General features: G+C 39.7%; 1 protein-coding gene across 2 annotated transcripts in view; it reads right to left on the bottom strand.

Annotated features, from left to right (window-relative positions):
* The window catches only part of rarg.S (retinoic acid receptor gamma S homeolog), a 130,994-nt gene extending 115,335 nt beyond the window's left edge, over window positions 1-15,659 (bottom strand). Inside the window, exon 1 of one of the 2 annotated variants that reach the window (XM_018248105.2) lies at window positions 15,530-15,659. The gene's annotated coding sequence lies outside the window, so the exon portion shown is untranslated. The remainder of the gene's footprint in view (window positions 1-15,529) is intronic. The other variant, XM_018248106.2, reaches the window with a different exon arrangement.
* Window positions 15,660-27,263: the final 11,604 nt, after the last annotated feature.

Genomic DNA, 27,263 nt, shown 5'->3' with positions numbered 1-27,263 from the left:
ATTCAGCCGAATATTTTGTGAAATCTATGGCCACATACTGAACCAAATCCTAATTTGCTTATGGGGAGAGGAGAAAAAAAGAGAACTACTCGTGTTTGTTGACGAAAAGTCAGTCTGCCCAATCAGAATCCTGCTGAAAAAGGCCGAATCCTGGCTAAATACCAGATGTCCTACCCAAAAGTGATTTTCAATCACAAGTGGCGAGGATAAATCCAATTCTGTCACAAAAATATATACATTATTAACATATAAATCAATTATTGAAGATGTTTCAATTGCAATAATATATTGCCTTAACCATTTTGTTACTATTAATGTTTGTTTAGGGAGATTTATACAGTTATATTTCCAATGGTTTACATAATTATATTTGCTATGCTTTTGGCATCAACCTTTCCTTTAACCCTAATATCTAGTCTGTTTTAGGTTATTAGCCAACTGGGATTTAAATGTGATAGATAGCAGGGTTGTAACTAGGGATAAGCATGTGCCTAGGTTACAATGATGAGGACACAGTGGGGGTTGGGGCTGCTAAACATGTACATCCTCTGTAGCCTACTCATCATAGTTTACCTAATATAGACAGTTGATAGATAGATAGATAGATAGATAGATAGATAGATAGATAGATAGATGGATGATGGATAGATAGATAGATAGATAGATAGATAGATAGATAGATAGATAGATAGATAGATAGATAGATAGATAGATACTATAGATTGAAAGATAGATAGATGATAGACAGATAGATAGATAGATAGATAGATAGATAGATAGATAGATAGATAGATAGATAGATAGATAGATAGATAGATAGATAGACTTAGAGACAGACAGATAAATAAACAGATTAGATAGATTTAGCTAGATAGATAGATAGATAGATAGATAGATAGATAGATAGATAGATAGATAGATAGGTTGGATGGATGGATGGATAGAAACTACTAGAAACTACATACGTAGAATGTAAGGAGACAGCATACAAGTAACACTGTGCTGACCTCATAGGTTCTGTATTTCCAGTTTCCATCTAGATTTATGTTCTGACCCGTGTTTACTGCCATCCAGGGGCGTAACTACAGAGGAAGCAGACCCTGCGGCTGCAGGGGGCCCAGGAGGTATAGGGGGCCCCATGAGGCTCAAATTCATATACAATTTCAATACATTTTGGTAAAACAGGACAACCTCTGGATATGTTTGGGGCCCTAAAATTAATTTGCTGTATCACTAATACAATATTGTTTGACAGGAAGATGAACTTCACCATATGGAGAGTAGTTAGCAGTTTCCTGTGTGTGTCATGCTACATGAAATTTTATTTTGTTCTGTTGGTATTCTGAGAATCCAGATTTCTCAGATTCTCTTGGGTGGCACAAGACGCTCACATTAACTAAATGTAATAACGTTGCATGCATATGACCAGTAGCACAGAACTACAATCAAATACAGTATAAATGTAGACTATTAAAAGCTCTGACATCTCAACTGCATCTAATCAAGAGTTGACGGGATGCAACAAGCTGGGGTCTGAATTTGCAGCCTCTTGGCGTGCCCCATGCAGCTGATAACTTGGACTCAAGTCATGTGAGCAGATATTTAGCCTCAGATTGAGGAAGGTACTCACTGAGTGATATTGTTCTCTCACATAGGAGCCAACTCTCTACTCACTCCCTGATGTGCACAGCTGCTGTATACATTCGACTCAATAGCTGCTGCTTCATGTGTAAATCCAACAGGGCTTTAAGTGAGTCCTTTATGGAGGAAAATGTTATTCTTCTTCTTAATGAACCACCTATAAAGGTTCCTGGTATTTTAGGTTCCGATTCACAGGAGCGCCAGAATGGAACATTTCTGTTTTTCAAGAAGGTTTTGCACTGTGGGTTAGTTTCTGTTGGAAAATATTTGCTAAAAGGGTATATGATAGGGTTATAAAGGGATCATTCATCAAGTAGTGCAAAGACATGCTGCCTCCTTACTTAACTATCTAATGCGCAGTAGAGTATAATATGAAAATGTCATACTACTGTGCATTCATGAGTCTACCAAGGTATGACTGTGATTGTACTGCTACTTTTTCCAGAGTCCTGTGTATTTTTTCTTTAAACTAGCACCCAGAAAAAAACATAGCAATTGGATTTACTGGGATGGGGGGTTGCACCATATTAGTAGCCCCAGTGAATTTGGATTTCCTTGTCAATTAGTTGAGGAAAATAATCTCCTAATTCAGTTCCAAGTTTCCCCATAGACTCAAATTATGTGATAAACTATTGAACCATAACCACTTTCAAATCATTCATAACCTGTGCATATTGGCCTTTATATGCTTTATATGCTCTACTCAACACACCGATAAAGAGTGGATGAATTTGGAGATCACTGTAATTAACAACTTGACTAGAATTGCTCAGAGAAACATTAGGCAGGGACCATTTACATTTAAAGCAAACATATGGGGATCAGATGGTGCAGCTGAAGTTCAGTAGAATGCAGATGTAGACGTACTAAATTTGGTCCTCAATTTCTTGATTTAGCTATGGTGTAATCCAAGTCCTCTCTAAGTACTTAACTTCAAAATTCTATGCAGCTAAACCTAACTTCTACCCAAACACTTCACCACTCAATGGGACAAGTCTGGATTTGGAAGAGGACAGAAAAAGGCTACCTGCTTAAACATGTAATACCAACAATAAAGCTTGGTGAAGGAGAAATTATGGTCTGGTGTTGCTTTTATGGTTTGCTTTAGAAGCCTTGCTTTCAGTGAAAAAACATTTAAACTATAGCATGCACCGACATTCTAAAAAATGTTGGTTTCCTACTTTGGGGTAGCAATTTGGGGGAATTCCTCTCCTGTTTCAGCATGATAATGCCTCCAAGGCAAGGGCTGCACAGAATGGGTTTTGCTGACATTAGAATGGAAGAACTTGAATGACCTGCACAAAGCTTTCAGCTCAGTGAGATAAATTAAAACCCCAAATGTAAGCCCAATATCAATGCCCAACCTCACTGATGTTCTTGTGGCTGAATGGAAGAAAATACTCCAGTAACATTGTTCCACCATTTAATGGAAAGTCTTCCCAGAAGAGTAATGGCAATAGAAGCAAAAGCAGAATCAATGACAAATTATTATTCTTGGATTTGAGGTTTTTGTTCAGAGAGGGGTCCAGACTGTTTTGAAATAGAGTGCATTTATTTTGTCAACTGTAGTACTATTCCTTAATTCACAAACTCAAGTTGTCCTTTTCAGCTGTCAGCATTTTTACATATTTCTGTTTTGCTCCAGCCCCATTGACTACATTCCTCTAACTCATTATGTTTGTCAGGTTTATGTTCCCTTGGAATCTGGATTTCTGTCATTCTTTCAGATGCATATACAAACGTTTGCAATGTACCTTTGACATAACTAGACATTTATAGGTACAGAAATACATGTTCCCCACATATGATGGTTTGCCTGAAATGATAACACATGGCCAATAAGAAAGTAGAGGGTTAAACTATACATAAATTGTGAGACTACCTGCTAGTGATTTGGTTACTAAGGGACAAATAGCAGGAAGGCTTAACAAAAATGTAATCTACTAATATATTTCTAAAAAATGAATCCATTTATCAGCCTGAAGCATGTAAACAACTTTTTTAAGCGTCTCATTTTACTGCACCAAATTTGCAAAGATCATCCTGCTCTTTTCCTAATTATGGAAGAATTATGGCACTGGAACAAACCTTAAACAAGAAAATCCCTTCTTCCTGGCGATTTTAACATCATACTAATAAAAAGGGCGAAATTATCCTGCCACACATGCAAACTGGCAGTATCTTCTAGACAACACTTACATAGTGTTAGAAATATCCATCAGTTTCTGCATTGTTCCTTACTATTCTATGGTATCCTATTTAGAGACTGTAAATGCTCACAACTCTTATTAGGAAGCCCATTGTGTCATCCTGGAGCTTATCTACTGACCAGCCCAGTGTGCCTTAGGAGAAGCATGGCTACAGCCACAACACTTACTAATTTAGGGCATCCTTCAGAGAGGGTATATGGTTCTTCTGTTGTTCCTCAAAATTATTCTGTTTGCAATTGGTCCCTTTCTATAATTACAAATCTGTAAGAACTCTGGTTTGAAGACAGGGAACCTTGTGGAGCAGAGCAGGAGTGTACTTCCCAAGTTTGACCACCACAACTCAACTAAAACCCAAATTGGGTAACAAAATTGCAGCCCAAGCCTGTCCAACCTGCAGGTAAACTTGCTTGACACATGGGTTCCAGGTCAGCCATGCCTTCCAATACCTAACATTTTTAGCCAGCAGAAAAAAGCTCAATGTATGAGCACATTTTTGCCCAAAAATATTCTAGCAAACGGTTTTGGCTGGAAAAAGGACTTATACCTTTCCTATGTTTCATCTAATGTGTTAACATCTACACGAGTCGTGGACTGAAGTCACAGGTGTTTGTCAGATGCATAGAGTCCCTACTTACAATTTTTTTGTATAGCTGTAACATTTTCCATAAATTAGAACAAAGTATATAACATCTACGTAACATCAACGTATTTTCATTCAGCTAACTGAGTAAACCATTGAAACAAGTTCTACATTCTAAACTGCATTTCTATTTTATATTTTTAATTGTATATATATATGTGTATATATATATATATATATATATATATATATATACATATATATATATATATATATATATATATATATAAACTGTTTTCATATAAATCTGTGAATTCCATTATATGCCCTTACACAGGGCTCAGCAGTTTCCAGGAGCAAAGTCACCGCAGCTCCTTAACTTTTCTCCTGGCTCGTAACATTTAAGGATATTTTATATATGTTTGGCTGGCTTCCCGGTTACCTTATTAAAAAAAACAAAAACTTCTTTTACTCTTTATTGTTCTTTTAAGTCTGTGTGCAAAGCTAAATAAGGTTATAAAAAATGAAAAATGTAGTGTGGATTTAAGCATTTTAAAATCATTTTTAAATGTAAAGAATACAAATGGATATGAGCATTTATACCTGCTTTCTTTTCTGCCGTACCGCTCCCTAAAGCTGGGGGGCTGGGGCTGGGGCTGGAGCACCCAGACCACCTTTACTACTCGTGAGTCATTTACACTTTATTCTGGAGCACCTTGTCCTTTCCTAACTACCAAAATATATCTTTCTCTAATCTGCTGCATTCCTTAAAGGGCATGTAAAGTCTAAAAATAGAATAAGGCTAGAAATGCTGTATTTGTTAAACTGAATATAAACATGAATTTACTGCACCACAAGCCTAATCAAACAAATGATTTATGTTTTCAAAGTTGGCTATAGGGGGGGTCACCATCTTGTAACTTTGTTAAACATCTTTGCAAGACTAAGACTGTGCACATGCTCAGTGTGGTCTGGGCTGCTTAGGGATCGTCATAAACAAAGCTGCTTCAGTTCTGCATGGCTGGGAAGTAAGGCGGGGGCTCCCCCTGCTGTTCATAAGTATGATTGTTTCCCTGCTCAGCAGTTAGGGGCCGTCTGACAATTCCTATCCACAGCCGTAAATGAAGGGAGAATTTCACTGCATACAGTCAGGTTTCTTATAAAAACAGTACACATTTTTTAATTAAAGTATATTGGAGATAGGTTTCTTTTTCATTAAAGAAAGTAAAAATGGGATTTTATTTTTTTGCCTTTACATAAAGTACCCTTTAAGCCCACAAGTAGGGATGGGTGAATTTGACCCGTTTCGTTCAGCGTGGCAAATTATTTTTAACGCTCGTCTTTTTTTTTGGTCGCACAAAGCCATAAAAGTCTATGGGCGTCATTTTCGCGGCAAAACAAGGCGAAAAAATTCGGCCATCCCTGCCCCCAAGCACATAGGGTGTTTTTGTCAACAACAAACTAAACAGGCCCGGATTTGTGGAAAGGCCACCAAGGCCCGGGCCTAGTTCAGAAACACTGGGTATGTGCAAGAGATATAAATTATTTAAATTTCCCGTGCACCAATCCCCATTGTTCCAGTCCAGATCAAAATTTACGCAAATAAAAGGGAGAGGACAGGGCTACGAACATCAGTGGGCCCAGGGGTGCCCGAAATGTAAATCCAGCCCTGAATCTAAGCACCGGTTTGCTTTAATGCAATTGAAAGTCAATTGTCCCTTCTGACACTCAGGTTTGCCTGTTATCCCTCATCATACAGGGCTCTTGTCATTGTTTAACACTCTTCTTTTTTAACCAATAAACCCCCATACTGAAGCCACTGTCACTCCTGCAACTGGCAGTTCTTGAAGAGACTGGTAAGAGACTGGTAATGCCAAGTGGAGCATCACCTGACGCTTCTCTCAACAGCTGGCACAAGACCAAGCTGTTATAGCACCAGAACCTCAGTGCCTGGCTCCTCTGTGTTCATCCTTCACATTGGTTCTTTTGTGCCGATGTGCAGAGAACGTAAAACTATTAAATGCATCATAAACTTTTTTTAAAGAAAAAAGGTGTTTATGGATGAAATGCGCAAGATCCACCATATTTCCGAGGATTGCTCTATGTTCCGCCAAGCTGGATTGGTCTCTTTACCTCATGCAGTTAAAGGAATGGGTCAGTGGCTTTTTAGGAAAACGTTACATCATTTTTTCAAGCTTGCTTTCAGCAACCTAGAGTTGTTTGGAGAGTTTTACACTGGCCAAAAAAAAAGCTTTCTGAAAACTAAATTCATTTATATGTTTAGATTTTCCTAATTGTGTAAAAGTCTGAATAACAATGGTGGTGTTGTACTGCATAAATGGGCATACACACCAATGTACAGGTACACTTGCAAATCTGTTTCTTTTTCTTTCTTTGATTCAGTGTCCAAGGTCCCCCCTTTAAATAAACGCCGGGGCTTGAATGAACAAGGCGCCTATTCACTCAAGTCCTCCCTCTCTCAATTCCTCTTATGTTTGGCTTATGTTAAATAAAATAAAGTGATATATGCTCGTTATTCCCTTCTTCCAGGCAAGTCCAGACCCACTGCTCATTAGTGGCTCACGTCTGGCTTGGGAAAGGGAGGTCCCATATCCTGATTTCCAGAAGGTTTATTAGTAGGGGGGATGGGTTGGCAATAATAGGCACCCACAGAAAAAATGAATATTCTTAGGCAGGGAGCAGGGGAAAATAATGTGCATTCACAGATATGGAGATCCTTACAGGGGGGAGCAATATATATATATATATATATATATATATATATATATATATATATATATATATACTGCATGTACTGTAAGGGACAGTGAGCAGCACTTACACAGCACAGAGGATGAGAAGAGACATTCCCAAATGGCAGAAAAAAAACAAGAAATTATGAAAGCCTAGTGCTTACTAAAGGGCAACTAAATCTATAAATCTGGCATAAATTTTAACATTTTACTTAACTAAAGACAAAACGCCAACCAGAAAGCTTGTTTCCTCAAGGAAGGAGTTCATTAGTCTTTCATTAAATTCATAGTAGAGCAGCAGGAGAGAAATGAAACATCCCACCCTCACCAGTTAAATTTTAGATATCCTGCTGCCCCAGACAGATGATATGGGAAGACTTTCCCAAACGAATGGAAAATAACTGAAAACCATAAAGATAAAATAATAAATCACCTATGAAAGGAATACCATCAAGCAATTTTTCTGCACTCTGCACTTTCTGCCTGCGGCATTGTATAAATAGTCACAGGGCTCTGGGCTCCAAAACAGTGTAGCCTGCATTTTGAGACACAAGGTAGAAGTGGCAGGACACAGCCTGAATTTGGGCCTGTCCTTACCGACTGCTAGAGACTAGCTGCTCTTGCACTTGCGTCCCCTGGGGACATAAATAACCCCTATGAGAATGCCATTTTATTCTTTATTGATCAGAGGAGTAGGGGTGATTCCATCTCAAGTAGCAGCAATCAAAATGCTGCACATCCCATAATCTTTACAAGCATAAGGAAACAGATTCCATTACACCTTCTTGCAGCCACAGAACTCTAGCTATATAAATTGGTTTGATGTGTGGTACTTACCTAAATCACCAACCATTAGATTGGCAGGGGAGCTAAGAAAATGTAAACAGTTACTTTTTTGTTTTCTCCCCTTACTGATTTTTTTTAGGCTGATTTGGTCACACTTGCTCTGCTGCTAAAAATCACAGACACATTAACCCTTCCAAAATGAAAGAAATAATTTATTCAACACTAGGGCCATTAAAGGAAAGGGAAAACCTAAGACACAGTGCTGCAAGTATAGTGAGTCTAACTGAGGCACAGAGGATCCCTGGAACAAGGGATTTCTGGATAAGGGGTACTTCCATAATTTGAAGCACCTTTCCTTCGAGACTAATAAAAAATAATTGAACATTGACCTAAACGAATTATTTGTGTTAACCTCACCAATGCAGAAATGGCAGGAATTGTTCTTCAAAAGAATACATATACAATAGAAATTAGTTCCCCAGGGTGTGTTAAAAGCACTATGCTTATCGAAACTAGTGTTATGCCCATGGTACTTGCGACCACCTACTATTGTGTTCAGCCACAGGGCCGCCAACGGGGCTGTGCTGCACTTTTCCAAATAGCCGGGCATCCCTTGACAGCACTCTTCCAAAGTCCTGAACTGCCGAAGTCCCGAAGAGCCGAAAAGCCTAAGTTCCAACAGTCGAAGTTCCGAAGCCACGAAACAAGTCAAAGTTGAAGTCCCAAAGCCGCAAAAAGACCCAAAGCCATGGAAAGAGCCGAAGTTGAAGTACTGAAGCCGTGAAAAGATCTGAAGCCACGGAAAGAGCCGAAGTTGAAGTCCTGAAGCCGCGAAAAGACCCAAAGCCAAAGTTAAAGTCCTGAAGGAACAAGTTCAGTTCTACGGAACACTAATGTTTGTTTTTTTATTTATTTTTTTTAAACCCCTACCCACCAGTGTATTATTTTAATACTCTATAGGCCCCTGCCACCAATGTTTTTTCTAAAAATATTCTCTGGAGCCCCAATGTTTTTTTTAACTTGTAAGGGTGGGGCCTGGCACCAATGTTTTTTTTAAAAAAAATTTATGGGGGGCCCTGGCATCCAATGATTTTTTTAAAACTTTTACGGCTTGCCCTGGCGCCACAGTTTTTTTTTTTTAACTTATAAGGGGCCCTAACCATCACTGGCTTTTTATAACTTGTGTTCGAGGGGGGTTTACCGTTTTTAGCGCTGATGTCTGTGTGGTCTTTTAAATGTGGTGTGTGGTGGGCGGGATCTGGGGTGGAGCTTGGTTGCTGGGGTGGGTCCTGAAAATTTTGTTGTACGGGCCCCGTTATTTCTAATGGCACCCTGTTCAGCTGTAGAGGTGAACTAGTATTTCATAATAAAAAGAAAATGGACTTCTGTTCAGCTTACCATCATACATCATTTACAACTTTCGATGATTTTAAAATGATTTATAAATGTAATTGCAATTGAAAGCAGTACAGGTATTCATTTATTCATTTGTAGTCCCTGGGTCTTACACTTAAAATAATTTAACAGAAGTCCAGAAGTGCAGAGAATATATAAAGATGGACAGATACTGCTATCAGTAGCAATAACATTTGCATATAACAGTAAAACCACTGGATTTTTTTAACTTAATATCTATTGGAAAGTTTGTTAGAATTACGTTTCATTGGGACAGTCTGCAAGGAGTTTGTATGTTCTCACTGCACTCATGTGGGGTTCACAGGATTCTTAATTTTCCTCTCCCAGTTTAGAAACATACAGGCAGGTTAAAATTTACATTATTTATTAGATAGTGGCCTTACATCAGGGATGCCCAAGAGGTAGATCGGGATCTACTAGTAGACCTTAAGCTGGGGATCAGTAGATCTAAAGACACTGTCAACAAACAGCCTGTCTAAATCACCCTCCTGTTTCATTCAGAGATTTCAGATCTTTATTATGTTAAGGTTACAGAAGAAATAGATGTTTGTTAGATGTAGCAATATACATTTTCTCATAAATCAATATTTAAGCAGGCAATCTGTGGGTTTTGGCAAATGCCAGAGGGGCTTCTGTACGGTTCCATAGAAATTTACCATATAGTGGGCTGGTAGGGGACTGTTTGGGCTGGTAGGGGGCTATTTGGGCCTCTGTGTACTTTGAATGACAGGGCCTATTTTGACTCCCAGTCCAGACCTGGGTCCAAGTAATATTTTCCATGGAAAAGAATGCCAACAAATAGGATTCCTCTAGGTAAAACTACATATATATATATATATATATATATATATATATATATATATATATATATATATATATATATATATATACACACATACTAATATCTATATTAATTGTAGATTCTAGTATCACTATAGCATTGGAGATTATGCCTGACCAAGAATTCCTCAGATCTCCTCTTGAAGGCATTAACAGAATGAGCCATCGCAACATCATCGGGTAGAGTATTCCACAACCTCACTGTCCTCACTGTGAAGAACCACCTACACTGCTTCAAATGAAAGTTATTTTCCTCTAGTCTAAAGGGACGGCCTCTGGTCTGATACTCATTTTATGGAAGAATGGATCTCCCACTATCTGTCTATAATGCCCTTGTACTTACAGTATAAAGAGTAATCGCGTTCCCTCAAAAGCATCTTTTTTCCAGAGAAAACAACCCCAAACTTGACCCTCATAATTTAAAACTTCCCTCCCCTTAACAAGTTTAGTTGCACGTTTCTGCACTCTCTCCAGCTCATTTATATCCTTCTTAAGGACTGGAGCTCAAAACTGCACTGCATACTCCAGATGAGGCCTCACCAGAGGCCAAATTAGGTTTTCATCCCTTGAGTTAATGCCCCTTTTTATGCAAGACAGAAATGTATTTGCTTTAGTTGCCACAGAATGACACTGCATGGAACTTGTTATCCACAAAAAACCTAGATCTTTCTCAGTTAAGGAAACCCCAAAAAGATTGCCATTTAATGTATAACTTGCATTTACATTATTTCTGCCAAAGTGCACAACATTGCATTATCAATCAACACCGAACCTCGTTTGCTGCCCAGTTTTCCAGTTTAGTCAAATCCCTCTGCAAAGTGGCAGAATCCTGTGTGGAACTTATAGTTCTGCAAATTTAACAGCAACAAAAATAGAAACTGTACTTTCAATGCCCACCTCCAGGTATTATGAATAACAGATGGGCTGTGCACAGCTGTCACTTTAAAGACCCAAGCTCTTAGAAGTGATTGGAATTCCTTTGTCATTGCATTTCCAAACAAAACAAAATCATTAAAACGAAAAACAAAACAGAAAAAAATGTCAAAAGAAGGAAATACTGCATAGCATGCAAAAGAAACTAAAGAATGAGATCATATTTCTCATTCTGAGTGACAAAGTACCCTGATGTTGTGGGCATAAATTGCTACAATGGTTTAATCAGCATATCTGCATGGAGAACAGGTTGAACTTTTTGTGTAGATAGATGTCTCCTGACTTTAATTTCTGCGCAAGTTAGAGACAGAACAGCCTAAAAACCTTAAGACAATTTAAAGAACAGAGTGAAAATATGAGATTACAGCTAAACGTGAAGAAGACAAAGGTTATGACAGCAGGATTAACAGGCAACTTTACAACTGACAGTGAAGATACAGAAATCGTAGACAGATTTTTCCTCTTTGGATCAATCAGTAACAACAAAGGATCTGGAAGTCATGAAATAAGACAAACACTGGCATGCAGAAGAACCAGGATGGAAAGACCTAAAAAGATCTTCAAATGTACTGATATATCTCTTAGAACAAATGATCAGAGATGTCCACTATGTCTTTTTTGTGCCCCTTGATGGATGGGAAACTGGGCAATGAAGAAGCAGGACTGGAAAAGGGCTTAGAACTTAGTAGACCAAATTCACTGGAAAGACTATTATGTTGAAGGGAAAAGAGAACAAGCAGCAAGAAAGCACATGGAAAGCACAAGTCCAATTAACCATGAAAACATCCCATAGAAGCTATGTAACATAGAAGCTATAAATATGATCACCAGAAGCTTAAATTGACATAAAGACACATAATAATCCTAATAAAGGCAGAACAATGTCTGAGTGGTCCAGGGAAACCTGCAATGTACCAACGAATCCCATTAAATCCTTTGAAGAATGTGGGGACTGTGTCCATCATATATGAATGACAGACAATTCAGACATGTTACAAGGGTTCATTTCTGACCACAGGTGCTAAATAGCAGAAGCGGAGTTGCTTACCACAAACAGTCGTCAGTTTTTAGCAGCAGTTAGTTTTAGCAATTTAGCATCTATCTCACTTAATTATCCCACAATCTAAATGATAATTCTCCACCCCTAATCATTACTGAGAACTTGGAAAAGCTTAAAGTAGATAATACAATTTCCTTGTGGTTAGAGTGATCAGTGTATCTACCCCTGAGGGGGCAGTCCACTTCTTTTTATTAACATTGTTACAGTTATCCTTCATTGTGTGCATTTGCTACTCTTAAGAGATACAAACTGTCGCTCGTTCACTAAATTAGACTGTGACTCTAATGACACTATAAGAGTACAGGTTTCCAATCATAACATACTAAAGGCTAGTGTTATGGATCTCACACAGATATCAAAAACTCCTATGTTTTAACATAAACTAGATTTAATAATAAGGTGTCACAGACACAACGGATTTACTTATTGGTATCCCTTGGCACAGCCAGCAACTGCCTCCTCTGGGTTTCTTCTATTATGCTTGTTTGAAACAATACTTTGACATTAATCAGTCGTTTACATTCTGCAGAAAATATAAAAGGGGAATACAAGATTATCATATCTGCGTATTGACTCTGGATGCTGCAGAGCTCTGAGCATCCCTTCTGCTCTACAGCTAACAATTGGGTACTGGCAGAGCAGAAGATGGATTGACACAATTTGCTTCAGACCTTCCTGTATTGAGAGCCATTAAATCACCTGTATAAAACAGAAGCAGTATCAAGGTGTTTTTATCCATGCTGACACAGACAAAATGTCTGTATAAATCTAATAAAGAGCAAATGAACCCAACACCCTTAAGAACAAGACTGAGGTTGAGTAACAATAAAGAGCCCCATCATTAATCCAACAATTAACATTTTACCTGCAGTAACGCCTGTCTGTTCAACATACCACACCTTGCTTTTGTTTCATTAACACAATTAATATTATATTGTATTATGGCAATAAAAGCTCAAACCCGGTGCCAAAAAATTATTTTTTTCTTTACCCCAAAAATCAAAAGGAATACAAATGCTAATTTCTATCTTTTAAAGTAGGGATGCATTGAATCCTTCAAACGGAACCCAAATTTGCTCATTCCAATTTTAGCTAAATCCTCATAAATTGCATCTTTTGAAAAAAACTGCTTGGATTTGGGCCAAATCCTGGATTTTGTGCCCTCTCTATTATAGAGGAGAAGTGGTAGGCATAAGAATAAAACCCTGAGAAGGAAATAGTATCAATGAATTACTGAATACCATTAGGTTTGCCACCCGGCAGGTAATTCTATATGTAATAAGGCATGGAAGCTTCTTAGTTAATCTGTTAAATTATAGGCAATTTAGGCAAAATCGTGCCATTAAAAAATGCAGCCCAGCATCTTGTACCACTTTTATAACCAATTTAACAATCTCAGCATCTTTTGCACAGAAACCAATACTGTGGTTAGCTAACCACATCACAGCGCACAACAGCGCTCTTCTCTAGTACCCCACCCCTGGCAGTCATCCTCCCCGCGGTGCCACACAGAAAATCACAGAGCCGCAGTCAGACACAGCTCCAGGGGGTAAGGGGCGGTGCAGGAAAGGGTGCTGTTTTTATTACCCTGCAGCCAACCCCTCCTCTGAGTTCACCTCATCTCACCTCGATCCCCCAACACTACACCCCCTTTCTACCCACTCCTCCCCATAAAAAACCATTAAAGCCTATGGAAAAATGATGAATGACAGTGGAGACTCCTACTGGCAGACATAGAAAATGCATCGAAGAAGCCTAAAATAAATGATGCCTGACACTGTCTAACTGCTAATAAGTTTCTTTTCCCCACCCTGTGTTAGTAATTAGCCCTATGTGTTACTAGGGAGTTAAACACACAATAAATATGTATGAATATAACATATTCCAATAAGATTAATAAAATTACATCTATTGAAGGTCCCATTTGCACCCCAAAATCCCAGCAGACCGACCCTTTTTTCCCCAATGGAAAGATAGACCACAACACAAGCTATTGTGCTTGTTTTGCCACTTAAAGGGTTGAAGGGTGATAATGACAGAAAGGAAACTGTAACTGGCTTCCTTGGAAGAGAAAGCGTTAAACAGAGAACATTGAGTAGTATTCAAGGGAAAGGGAGAAGTAACTGCACTGTTCTGCTCCAATTAGATACCAGGCTAGCGTTAGGGAAGTAGGGAGTGGGGATGTTGGTGCTGGAAGTTTGGGGCCCCCATCTGAGGTTAAAGAAATCACAGGAATCAGGGATGTCAACCTGCTGCTGCACAGCTGTTGTTAAACTGCAGCTACCAGCATCCCACAAATGCCTTTGGTAGTCAATGAAATGCTGCTAGCTGCAGTTCAATGTCAACTGGAGGGCTGCTGGTCACTGGTTATCCTGGTTAAAACTATTTCCTACAGTGTGCCCCAAAGGCTCCTCTTTTCAGCCCAGATTCTATACTACCATGAGAGTAGTGAGATAAGACGAGTATCTGCAAGCGGATACATGTTAGAAGTATGGGCACCTCCAATGTCAGTGTTTTCTCTCGCTGCCACCCTGCCCTGAAGAATGAAACAGACGCCAGGAAACCACAATTCAAATCAGTCAGTGAAAAAAAAAGCATCTTTAGACACAGACGGGTAAAGCGGGGAGTTGGGGAAGGATATACACTTTATCAAAATAAAGAAAAGGGAATACAAAGGACAAAAATAAGTAAAAAAAACTGGGCAGACACAGCGAAACAAATTAAAGGGGATCTAAACAGAAACAGAAAATGGATGCAGTCTTACTCAGCATGCTCTAATGAGAACTTTTGCAATTTACATTCAGGATCAAATTTGGGTAGTTTTTGAGATTTAGCCTGCAAATCCCAGGCTTTCAGCGCTCTCATATTGCCAGTGACCCTGCATATTCTCCTTAACCCTAGGACCGCTGAAAGGTATTAGCACGCTAATTCACTCGTAGAAGGACTCTGAGTAAGATTATATTACTGTTCTGTTTGGTTTTATATTCCCTTTAAGCCGGCCAGTGACAGTGCTGACCTCTGCCCTCCCTCAGCCAAACAAAAAAGCAACGTGTCAGGAGAGTGTGCGCCTGTGAGCTCCCGAGCTGGGAGAGTGCAAGTGACCGGCGAGTAGGGGGGGACAGGACAGGGTGGAGATGGAAAGGGCACCAGCCGGGTTCAATTAGAGTAGGAAAAAACATTTCTTCTAACTTCATGAGATCTGAACTCTTTCCTCCTCCTTTTAAAATCCCCTAAAAGAAAACAATAGGAGTCCTCCACCCCCCCGCCGCCGCTTCTTTCCATCACACTGGAGCCCCCCCAGGACACTCACCTTGTCCACAAGCCGCGTATTCACCAGAAAAGATCCCGACATATACCTGTCCGCCTGTGTCTATCCGAGTGTCTGTCGGTCACACAGCGTGTATGTGTGTGTGCTCTCTCGCCTCCTCTCAAACTTACACTACCAACTCATTACAATCTGCTATTCATAACCCGGGTCATGTGACTCCACTCACAAAATATAAAGCACATTTTTTTTTTCTCCTCACAAACCACAGAATGAATTTCAGTGGAATACATGGAAAATGAAGTTTTTCTTTCTTCTCTCTGTGCCATTCCAGGCGGTGTACAGTCCCACAACTGCTGCTAGACGGCCTGTAGCTCATTTCCCTCAACAGGAACAAACCTATAAATGTATGTGTGAGAGCAAACAAATGTGCTTTTTGCAGGGCCGATATTAGAAATCACCCCGTACAACAACATTTTTGGGGCACCCTGGGCCACACTATCGCCCAGGCCCCACTCCATCCCGCCCAAAGACCACACAGACATCAGCGCTACAAAAAGTAACCCCCCCACACACACAAGTTATAAAAAGATATTGATGGTCAGGGCCCCCTAAATGAAAAAAAAAACATTGGCGCCACGGCCCCCCTTACAAGTTAAAAAAAAATTGGGGCCCCAAAAAATATTTTTTTAAAAAAAAATTGGAGCCAGGGCCTCCTTTCGTGACTTTGGGTCTTTTCGCCGCTTCAGGACTTTAATTTCGGCTGTTTTGGTGACTTCGGGTCTTTTCGCCGCTTTGGGACTTAGGCTTCGGCTATTTTCGTGGCTTCGGCTGTTTTCGTGGCTTCGGGTCCTTCGGCACTTCCACATTTCGGCTGTTCAGGATGGCCGCACGCACTGCTTCGGCGCTCTCAAGGGGGCTCGGCTCTTTTCAAAACTGCAGCACTGCTGGGCCCCCCTTCATGCCCGGGCCTGGGACACTTGTCCCCCCCCCCTTATGGGGGCCTTGGGTTTTTGTGCCTACAGTATGTGTGTCTGCCCATATGTATTGTATTGTGTTTCAGTAAAAAGGGAGAAAAGATTGCTAACATTAAAGGGATACTGTCATGGGGAAATTTTTTTTTTTTTTCAAAACGCATCAGTTAATAGTGCTGCACCAGCAGAATTCTGCACTGAAATCCATTTCTCAAAAGAGCAAACAGATTTTTTTATATTTAATTTTGAAATCTTGACATGGGGCTAGACATATTGTCAGTTTCCCAGCTACCCCCAGTCATGTGACTTGTACTCTGATAAACTTCAGTCATGCTTTACTGCTGTACTGCTGGTGATATCATCCCCCCCAGCAGCCTAAAGATGGCCATAAACGTGCAGATTAGTGATGTGTGGGACGGGCCAATACCTGCACTCTTCTTGGCTAAAAAATCATTTAAACCTTAAAAAAAATTAAAATAATTGTTTTGTCGTGAAAAAAATTAAAATGGAAAAGTATTGCATTCACAGGATCTGCTTAGATAAAAAAGTGTTTTATAGAGGTTCCAAAGTTTTCAGCATGATTTGTGCTTCAAACGTTGGAACTTCTGTAAATAAAACACTTTTTTGTTTGAGCCGTTCCGGTGAGTGCGATATATTTCTATATATACAGTATATATATATATATATATATATATATATATATATACAGTATATATATATATATATATATATATATATATATATATATATATATATATATATATATATATAGTGAATAAAGTACCCCCTCTTGTAAATTATAAGGATATTATAAGTTACCGAGGAGTTTCATGACCATATAAAAACACGAGGCCGAAGGCCAAGTGTTTTAATACAAGTCAAGGAACTCCGAGGTAACAAAAGGGAGCACCTGTCACACACATGCCTATAATGCTCTAATTTCTTGGTATTTCTAAGTGTTTAGCAAAAGGGTTTTAGCTAGAGGCCCATAAGCTCCAGAGCAAAACTTGGTGTAAGGCCCATCATTTTGTTTCCCTCCCCCCAAAAAAAATAATATCCACAATAACTTCCAGTTTCTTACCATCCTTAGCTACTAATAGTCTTTAGTCTATGCATGTGACATTATGAAGTGCCCCCTGTACTAAAGTTTCTAATATTTGTGGTGATCACATGGTCCTCCACTTACTTCCCTGCAGAGTGATTGGATATAATAGAGGCAGAAGAGCCAGAAGGAGGCCATTCATTCACTTATTCTCTATTCCAGCTTTAATGGTATTGCTAAAAGCAAAGATAAACTACAGATGAAGCCACTTGGATTTGTGAGTTAAATGCGTCATGACTCAGGGTTAATTAAAGAAACTGTGTTATCTAAAGTTATCTTAACTCATTTAATGCATTTAACCTTTTCATTAGCATACCAAAGCTCCATTGTTCACAATGGGAAATGCTTTAATTAGATGGGATGCTGTGACACAATTTTCTGTGTTAAATGGGATAAGTGGGATATCTGTGTTTAGTTATTCTGTGTCAAACAGGCAAACCAAAGTGGCTGCATCTGTAATTCAAATAAAATACCTCCATGGAGGTCACACTTCACTGACTTCATAAAGGAACATTTAATTGTAGGCAATGAAACTCAGTGCCTACACTCCTTTACAGTGGTATAACTATATATTACTGGGCCCCACATCAAATTGTTTTTCAGTCCACAAAATGTCTGGAGGTTGACCTATTTTACCAATAATTATTGAAATTGGATATAAATTAGGACCTCATGGGGCCCCTATACTTCCCAGGGCCCCCTGCAGCCGCAGGGTCTGCTTCCTCTGTAGTTACGCTCCTGCTTCTTTCAGTTTGAAGAAAAATCTATTGCTTTTGATTTAAAATCACTTGAAGGCCAATAGTGCCAACGTCGTTAGACTCGATTCAAAAAGCCTTCCCTCTTATAAGATGAAACTATCTTGAAAACATTTTTGAGAGTACTGGCAATATAGATGAACGCATAAAGCATTATGTACAATGTAAAGTTGGTATATATATGTGATCCTTTTGTCCTCCCATACTCACATACCCAAGTCTCTCCATAACTGACCTAGATATGGTTATACCTTCACATTATTTGTATTGCTATGTTCCCCTTATGATTATCACCTCTGGCTGAAAAAGATGTTTATATTATCGATCAATACACAGGGAAAGAAAAAACACTTTATCACAACTGCATTGTTGGATTTTTGGAGTCTTAAAATTTTGTCCATTGGTTACTCATACTAAACAAAAACTGTGTACTGTAAGTAATACCATAATCATGCATGCCTACATTTCAATAAAAGCAAACAAAAATGTAAACATAAGGGAGAATTTCTTCTTACCTGCAAGATGGAACAGAAGGGCCACTCCTCCGCATATTGGTGTGCATAAGCTAAAGTAAAATTTAGTGAATGTACCTTAACTATTCAGTGTGTTTTGACACCAAAAAGGAAAGCTTAAGAAGCATTTTTGAAAATGTATCCTCTTTAAAATTGCATAAACTGAAAGAGTTCCGCGACACTAGAACAAGTATAGGTTGATGGGTCTCTACACAACCTAGGTAGAAGAAACAACACATTGCAGTGTATCATGAGGAGTCATATTCTTTATTTTTGCTGTTTCTAGTACCGAACAATCTTCAGTTTATACAAAAATCTCATCTGAGGGCAACTTTGGTCAGCCAGAGTCTTCCTTTGCCAACAGTATTCCAAGGCTATAGGTAGTGGCGTTAACTAAAAAGGAAGTAGACCCTGCAGGGGCCATGGTAACAGGAGGGACCACAGGGTCTGCTTCTTCTATAGCTTTAAAAAAATCCCCTCTCCCTGGGGATGCTAGAGGGGGACAGGCTGCGCCTCACATTTTTTCTGCCTGCATTTTTTCTGCCAGTGGAGAGAAGCTGATGGGCTCCCCTCTGCTGCTCAGTTGAGCGTTGTAGCTTGAGATTAAAAGGGACAGCATTGTCAATAATGCAAATGTAAAAAAACACAGGCTTTGGAAATGGCATTTGATTAGATAAGTAAAGAAAAGAGTCAAAGATTATCTCCAAAAAATGTGCTAAATCGACAAGGTTAAGTAAGCCATCAGTAACAATCATATGAGGATGGTCAAGTTTTCGGTTTCTGTTCAGATACTATTAATTAATCCCAGAAAAGATGTTAAAGAGACAGAGATCTGTGTGTAGAAGGGTGTCTAAGTACAGTATAATTTAGTTGAAGGTGTCTAATGAGGTCTGTAATTTTGGGTCAGTGCGAGTTTTAATGGGTTTCGTAAAACTCAAACTATAGAATCCAGCATTTTAAGGGTAAGAAATGACCTGCAAGGATATTACTTTTATTAAGACTTTAATGTGGGGATCTAACCAAGGTCTACATTACTTCTAGAGTCCAGGGGTCAAACTCTCATTGTGGGGACTTTCAGATTCATGTTATGGGTTAGATTATTATAAGTAGAAGTCTTAAAAAGATCTAAATGATCTTTTGGGGTAATACAGAAATCTGGCCATGCCTTTTTTTTCAAAGCAGTGGTTTGAGCTGATGACAAGTACAATGGGGCTCATTTATCAACACTGGGCAAATTTGCCCATGGGCAGTTACCTATAGCAATCAACAATTTGATTGGTTACCATGGGTTACTGCCCATGGGCAAATTTGCCCAGTGTTGATAAATGACCCCCAATGTATTTATTGAGAAAGAAGTGTGTAAGGTTTGTCCCTGTATGTGAGACGTTTTTGTCTGGTGCATCTGATTGATTTATTAGCATCTTCTAGTAATCATTTAGTAAGAAAGGTGTGTAAGCTGTGAACTTCCTGATTACTAAATGGCAAGTACTAAAGGGTAGGTTTCTGTTTGTGTGCCTTTCTTTTCTCATCATTTCTGATGTTATGTTAGATATTTGAGCCTGATGGTTTGTTTTTTTATGGAACCAAGCATTGATTTCCACCCATAAGTAAAACATAGATTAAGTGTTCAGTGTCCCTTTAATTTTTTTCTCCTTTAATTAGCGCATTGGAAGGAAATATGTTTAGTAAAACTTCTTTTCGGCTGATGCAAAAGAGAAGGGTTATTTTTGAACATGCTGTTGTATAGTTATTGTACACATGAAAGTTTATATCCCGAAATGCACAAAGGGGACAGAAAGCCATGATATAGTACTGTACTATCTGTATTTATTCATGAATAAATATTAATTAATGAATAAATATGTTCTAGTTTAAAACAATAGAAATATAATCAAACGCCTTTTAATGTACTGTGAGATTAGGGTTACTAAAAGTTCCCTGTATGAAAGGGTTACTTTATCCCATTTCCTTACTCTTACAGTGAGTATTAAAAGGAAACAATATGTCAAAATATGTATATTATATGTATATTTATCAGATGTAATTAATAAAATTATCTAATCAGTCATATAAATATCTGATGTATATTTGGGTCTCAGACAGGCACCAATACAACTCAGGTATTTTAGCATTTTAGTCTCTTTTGTGTCATCTGCCTGAAGAACACGTTTTGCTTTGACAAAACCTGCAGTCAGAAATGAAGGAATTAGAACAGCATGGTTGAACAGAGCCATTTTTATAATGAAGAATATCAATTTGTGATTGGCAATAACACAGCATTGGACAAAAATCTGTGGTATCACAAAACACCAAAACTAGCGACTCAAAATTCTGAAAACCAAAGCTGGTCATAAGTACAAAGACACAGTCATACAAAAAGAAGATTTGTACAATTATTGTATCATGTGTGGAGTGTCCCTGCATTTTTCGTACCATGACAATCGGGCATTCAGTTGATCGGTCAGGTTAAAAGATTTATATCAGTTACTGATAAGATTTCTGCATGTATTGCCTCAGGGCCGGAACTAGGGGTAGGCAGAAGAGGCACCTGCCTAGGGCACAACGAAAGGGGGACGCAGGGCAGGTACCGGTCTTCTGCCTACCCCTAGTCCATGTTCGCGCTCCCTCTCCATTCCATTCCAGCTTTCTCCCCTCCGGCTTTTTCCCCTCCCCTCTAGCGATCTCCCCTGCCCTCCCTCTCCCTTGCCGAGCTCTCCTCTTTGGTTTTTCTTCTACGTCTCCCCTCCGCCGCTCTGCGCATGCGTGCGCACGCTGCATGGGTGGGTGCGTGCACGGAGAGGATCGCGTGCACGCACCATGAGCATGAAGGGGAGCGCAGTGACAGGCTGGGTCAACTAGGGCGCCCAGTCGGCTTGGCCCGGGAATGTATTGCCTATCTGACGATATCAGTGGGTGATTGTCACTACTATTTATCAGACATAACTTTTGTGCAATTGCTGTCTGTCAATTAGTGTTCAGAACATTGTCTGATTTGTTATTTTTCCTACTTATTTTAATCGTCGCACAAAGAATAAAATCTGCTCATCTTTGGCCAGCTTAAGTTCTGGCCTTTAAACATTGTCCCATACACAAAAATTAAGCAATATTATATCAAAAGACCCAAAATACAATAACATTTATACAAACAGATCAAAGTGAATGGCGTGTCATGGACATTTTAAGAGTTTTTTTCATTGAATTCTGCAATTTACCTCTGTACCAAAATGGTAATGGGCTCTTAGTAATGCTCATATGGGTTATTGACTTAAGGATCATTATGTATGTGGTCACTCGGAATGACGCTCATAAAAAGTATCCAAGGTGCACACCAGGCTTTAATGGCAAAGTAAAACCAGCATTCTTTGGAGAGAAAAAAAAGGCCATTTGCAAAAAAAAGTCACCACTCATATCCCCATGTATACAGAGACACCACTGGTATGGAGCAGCATTGAATATACAGTACTAACTGGGATTGATAAATGTAGCCATTGAAAAGGGCAATTAACTGCAAAAATACGTAGGACACTTTTGAGCTAATTCACTAGGTCCTAAATGATAAACAGACCAATGCCAACCAATCAGCAATTCATTTTGATCCGCCTGCTACAAGTTAGAAAAGAACATGAAAGCAAATGTATCATTTTTTTGTTATCGTTAAGTACCTTTGTGCAGGTAAGTTCTATTTTAGTGAACCCAAAACTACTTAGGAAATCAAGCATAGCACAGCAAGTATAATGGGACTTTTTATTTTATATGTATACTGCTGGTTGCAATCCAGGTGAGTGTAATACAATGTATCTTTCTCTTTTGCGGTTCATAATTTATTTTAAAATATATCTATATATACCTGTACACATACTGTATGTAAGAGGTGAGGTATGGTTGAGAGGAAAGGAGCAGCTGCAGCAGGAACTCTTCAAAAATATAGGTAAACAGCCCCAGGTCTGTAAACAGGTTTAACAGGTAAGAATAGCACAAAGAAACGAAGAAAGGGCGAGGCTGAGTATTACTATAACACTCAAAAGACATGCAGATTCATGTGTAAGGAAGTCGACAGCAGCAACCACCCCACATCTGCAATGGGGAGAGCTGGATGGCTTGGCTTCAACAGTCTGAGATGGACATCTTAAGACACGTTCCCTATCACTGACAGCAATCGGGGGGGGGGGGGGTTTACAGCTACATCTCACATCATCCTCTGAATCTCTGCAACAGCTAAGCCAAACATTTGGCATCCTTGGGGATAAGGGGTCAAAACTGCCTCTAGAATTTGCAAACACCAGTGCATTTATATAGGAAATGATAGAAAAAGGTCTATAATTACAGAACTTATATGAGCTGTGAAGATGTACATGGACAGTACTTTCCCATAGAGTGCAAGAGAAGCCCTATCACCTTACAAATGGCCTTGGGGTCCCCAATGATGCTATTTAAACACTATTCCATGAACATTAAAGGAGAACTAAAGCTTAACTGAGAAAGTAGGGCAACAATGCTGTACATTGTGTTTTGGGCTTCTTTACCAGCTCAATGCAACTACAGCCCTTTAGCAGTAAAGATCTGTGTCTCCAAAGATGCCCCAGTTAGCTCCCCATCTTCTTTCCTGATGATTCACTGCACATGATCTGTGCTGCTGTCACTTGCTGAGCTTAGGGACCAACGCTCAATATACTGAATATATATAGTACAGTAAATATTGCAATATAAGGCTGATTAGAAACCCGCAGAATTAGCTCCAGAATTTAAAGGGGTTCTGTAATGATTTTTATGATCTTGTTTTTATTTCTAAATTACACTGCAAATAATTCACTCTACCATGTGAAATGTGATTCCTAACCCAACAAGTGTATTTTTTTTAGTTGTAATATTGGTGTGTAGGCAGCCATCTCAGGTCATGTTGCCTGGTCATGTCTTTTCAGAAAGAGACAGTGATGCACTATGAAACTATTTTCAGACAGGCTATTGTTTCTCTTACTCAATGTAACCAGGGTCAGACTGGGGGGCCTGGGGCCCACCGGGCTGCTGTTATAGGGTCCCCCCTTCAGGTCCCCTGCTGATCCGGGCCCCCTGCTGTGTCCCCTGCCGAGCCTGCCACCCACTGCACTGCGCATGCACGCACTTTGTGTTTGTCGCAACCTGCCCGATTAAGGGAGGTCGCGGCAGGGAGATTCTGCTGGGAGATTCGTCAGGGAGCGGATCTGGGCTAGCGCGGTTTTTTCCCGGTGCCCTGCCAGCCCAGTCTGACCCTGAATGTAGCTGAAGGAGTCACAGCAGGACATGGATTTTTACTATGGAGTGCTGTTCTTATATCAACCAGGAAGCTGGTATCTGGTTAATTTCCAATTGTTCTGCTAATGGGCTGCTGAGGGGGGGGAGGGGTGATATCAGTCATGCAGCAGTAAAGAGTGACTAAAGTTTATCAAAGTCACAATACTGGGGGCACCTGGGAAACTGACAATATGTCTAGCCCCATGTCAGATTTCAAAATTAAATCTAAAAAAATTCTTTGCTCTTTTGAAAAATGGATTTATTTAGTGCAGAAGTCTGCACCCGATCCAGACCCTTGCTCCCCCATCCTCACCTTCCTTTTATAGAACCATGCCGACCTCCCTCACTGATGATGTCACAAAAGGGGCGGGGTGGGCAGGCACGCACCTAAAAAAACAGAAGTCAGAAGTTGTAATGGGGCATCGGTGTCGGTGCGATCATGCCCAAATCACGTGTAAATCTGCAGGTATCAGGCCGGCCCTCACATGACATCACTACAACTCACCCCTCCTTAGAGAGTTCCATTGTGCAAGCAATGGCCTAACAGATATTGGATATATATATAAATGTATAGTGGTGACTTTAAACTCATCTTGCGTAGTGCAGCCAGGTGAGTGGAGAAATATGGTGCTCATATTGCAGTTTGAGGTGCATAAAAAGCCACTCCATACCTACACTACCATACCTGCCAGTGGATATCATGGGAAAGATGAAGGAGGCAAGTGGTTACTTGATTTGGAAATGTAATCACTTGTATGTGGGAAGAACATCAAGGGCATCATAATGAACAACCTGTTAATAATTGGATTTAAGAAAATTCCCAAAAGAAGAGCAGGAAATGTGTCAGACACAGAAGTCTCTGTTCCCTCTACTAGTGAAAGTGAGGGTTGACTTGTTAAAACAACAAGCTGCTTACAGATTTAGCTCATTTAGAACCCATTTCATAATGAGATCTCAAAACTCTTAGGGGCAAATTTACTAAAGGGCGAGGTGACTAACACTGGTACGTCATTTCGTAACTTTGCTAGCAAAGGAGAGAGACTCTAGCGGTACTTCGCTCCCTAACGCCAGGCGAATTTGCGCTCTGGCGAATGGACATAACTACGCAAATTCACTAAGATGCGGATTTTACTGAACGTTACTTCTTGCGCCAGACTTGCCTTCACCACCTCAGACCAGACGAAGTGCAATAGAGTAGATAGGAGTTCCTAAAAAAATAGTTGAAAATGTTTCTAAGTCCCAAAAAACACTAGCGTATTTTCCTTTTTTCAGGGTGATAGGCTGCAAAAGAGCATACATTTTTTGTTGGGGTAACCGGCTTCCCCCAACATTTCCTAACATATGGCACATAAACTTTACACTGGGCTCATGTGTAAGGCAATATATCAACTTTATTTTATTTTATTAAGGTTTTATTAAGGTTTCCCGGGCTTGTGTAGTGTAATGTATTTGCTGCCACATATACGTCCATTGTACTTTAACTTCCCATCATATGCAAATTAGGCAACGCTAGCGCAACTTCGCTTCGTTTGGCGCAGTAACGCTAGCGTAACTTCGCCAGTGCAACTTCGCCAGCGTTCGTCGCCCTGGACGTAACTTCGGATTTTAGTGAATTAGCCTTGTCCTGGCGAATCTACGCCTGGCGAAGTGTTGCACTGTGAGCGAAGCCGTCGCTGGCGAATTTTCAGAGGTTAGTGAATTTGCCCCTTAGTTGGCTCACCTTACTCACCTTAGTGTAATAAAATGTATTTATAAATAAGAAAAGGGAGAACTGGGTAAAAAAGGCATCCCAATCAAGAAGCTTGCACTTGTGTTAGATGGGTGGTGCCTGAGACAAGAGTAAAACATTTTTTGCCTCTTCTTTCAGCACTTTCTTTTTTAATCATCACATCAGGTCTTTCTTTATATGGAAACTGTCTGCTTTCTGACAAGGATCAGACAAGTCCAGGCACACCTAAAAACACACACCAAAGATACTCTGGATTCCCACTCAACAACACATGTAGGTGAATCATATTCAGTTATTATACACATGCATCTGTGTACCCTCGGGGTGCAGTGCACATAAAGGTTCTGCAATACCATTGTGTGCCCCACCTAGCTCCTTCTGTTCTTTCAGATCAAGTCTCTGGATTAATGTTTCTATTCTGCCATGGGACTTATTTCTAGACAAGACACCTGATCATTAAACTGAATCCACAGAAAAGAACACAAAACAAAAGAGAATTTAAATTCATGGCACTTATACTGTAGCTCAACCACCTCTTGTAATTTATGTAAGCCACTTATGAATGCACATACTGTCTTGCAAGTAGCACCCATGTTACTGGCAGTGACTATACAAATAACAATACTCATACTACCAATGCTCAGAATCATTAAGGCCACAGAGATACATTTCATGTTAAGGAAGATTTTGTAAGACCAGTCATGTGTATTCACTTTACTTTCAAGTTGTATGTGGGAGTACTTTGGGCACAAAAGTGATAGACATTGGTTAATCATCTGCTGCAGCAGAGGAACAGGGCCTTTTAAATGCAGAGCTTTATATTTCAAGTAATTTTGTATAGAATACACACACACACAGTATATATATATACTTTTTAAAATTAAAGATATAAAAATGAAAACATTTGATTTAATCTTTGCTATAAATATATTGGAAGGTATAGAGGGTATGTCTTTCCATTTGTACAGTGTACTGTGCATAGTTTGGCATCACACCACCCAAACATAGCGTCCTGGGTCACAGTACTGTAACTATGGAGATGCGGGCCCGGGTACACACCGCGCAGCCAGGTCCGCCCACCACCATCCGGAAGCGTTTTTTGCTAGTGTGAACTGCCGGCGGGCTCACAGGGGGGGTGTGGACCCTGGTACAATTGCACCCTCTGCTCCCCTGGTAGTTCTGCCACTGCTGGGTCACCACACCTAATCTTCCAGCGGGATTTAGGCAGAGGATACTTCTACAAGTCTTGCGATTTGCACTTTTTTGCTTGAGTATAAAAAAGGGTTTTAGAAGGGGAACTCTGAAAAAATGTGTGATGTTCTAATATAAAAGAGCGCTAACCAGTAAAGGGCACATTGTATTGTTTGAGTTTGTTTATTGTAAATATTGGATTGAACTCCTTAGAATCACTGGGGAGAGTCATAGTTTATTTAGAACTC

This window comes from Xenopus laevis, chromosome 2S, assembly GCF_017654675.1.
Source record: "Xenopus laevis strain J_2021 chromosome 2S, Xenopus_laevis_v10.1, whole genome shotgun sequence".
Taxonomy (NCBI): Eukaryota; Metazoa; Chordata; class Amphibia; order Anura; family Pipidae; genus Xenopus; species Xenopus laevis.
This window is presented reverse-complemented; position numbering and strand designations above follow the sequence as displayed.